The sequence below is a fragment of the Seriola dumerili genome, unplaced genomic scaffold, assembly GCF_002260705.1.
Source record: "Seriola dumerili isolate Sdu_G_001 unplaced genomic scaffold, Sdu_1.0 BDQW01000320.1, whole genome shotgun sequence".
Taxonomy (NCBI): Eukaryota; Metazoa; Chordata; class Actinopteri; order Carangiformes; family Carangidae; genus Seriola; species Seriola dumerili.
The window spans coordinates 295926-297475 of NW_019174575.1; positions in this window are offsets into that span (position 1 = coordinate 295926).

Genomic DNA, 1550 nt, shown 5'->3' on the forward strand with positions numbered 1-1550 from the left:
TTATAAAATTAAACAAATGTAGTTTACTTAAGGTTTTGCAGCAATACAAATATTTACCCTTTAAATTAAAATGAAACAAACAAACAAAATTATATAGAGTGTCTCCAAAACACACCTTATACCCCCCTTAAAAGAAATAAATAATAACCCCTGGACTAACTCAACAGTACTTGACTGAGCAATACCAAAAAATACTCCTCAATTGTTCATCACAAATGTATAACCAAATACCTGAATGGTTTAATACTCAATAACTGATACTCAATAACTGAAAATACTATACACTAACGTGGGCCCACACACGCACACTCACACACACACGCACGCTAACAGAAACCCCTGTTGCAGGCCGGTTTGATGCTCGGGTGCATTGCGGCCGATGAACATCCGCTCTTCCCACGAGAGAAACCACACGGCAGAAGTCCTCTCCTCCCCGCGAAAACCGCGCAGCTAGTCCGACTCACAGCTCAGCTGGAGAAATCCTCCGCTCTTCCCGCAGTAAAACAGCCAGGCTGTTCTGTTCTCAGCTGGAGAAATCCTCCGCTCCACACCCCCAAAGTGCCGCCAGGTAAAAACTCACAGTTCAGCTGGAGAAATCTTCGGCGGGCACCAGGCGACCACGACGGCGAAGTCTTCCTCCTTCCATCCGACAAGTTGTCCTTTAACTTCCCGTTGACCAAACACCCACAANACAGCTGTCCAGATGTGCACCTCAGACACATCTGTTACACACTGTGTGTCTGAGACTCCTGCTCGACCATAACTCTTCAGACCACTTCTAATCTCAGTGCAAACCTCACTGACCCAAGCTAAANTTGTGCTCCTCTCGGTGCTAGCTTAGCTGCTGCTTCCTGCTGTGTCCCCTTTTTCTTCCTTTTTCCGCATCCTCCTCCAATCATCACAGGTGAATCCAACAGGCTACCGACCAATAAAACAATAGAACAAAGCCACATGAATTCTCTAAAGGCAGATCTCGCGATCTTTAACTATTTATCTTCAAAATGAACTTAAAACGCAATTATTCTTTTTAACTGAAATCTCCATTCATTTATTTAGGATAAACACAAGAAACTTGTGCTGTAAAACTGGACCAGACTCAGTGAATNACTCAGTGTTAACGGTTCGCTCTGGAGCAGCGGAGCCACCAAGGCGCCCCGAAGAGGAAACAGTTGATTAGTGTTGTAGAGTTTGAAACTAGGAGCATTGAAATGAATCATTTTAATTCAGACTGAATGTTGAATTCAAACAGAAAAGAAGCTGCACTTTGACTTTTCTCTGTGACCATCAGAGCTTCATGAAACAAAGTAAAGTTTCTGTCACGACTTCATCTACGTCCAAGGTGCACAGANCCTATGCTACCACACACAACAGTATCAACTAGGACAAAACACACCAGCAGATTCAGCAAACAAACTCCCCTAACCAGTTGGAGAAAATGGCGGCCATTTTGAATGAGGGAGGTAGAGTCAGGGCTAGGTGCCTGTTTGGGCTAGCTCTCCCCCGCCGGATTAAGGCTGTGCTCTACCTCCCCCTACTCCCCCACTCTTCAA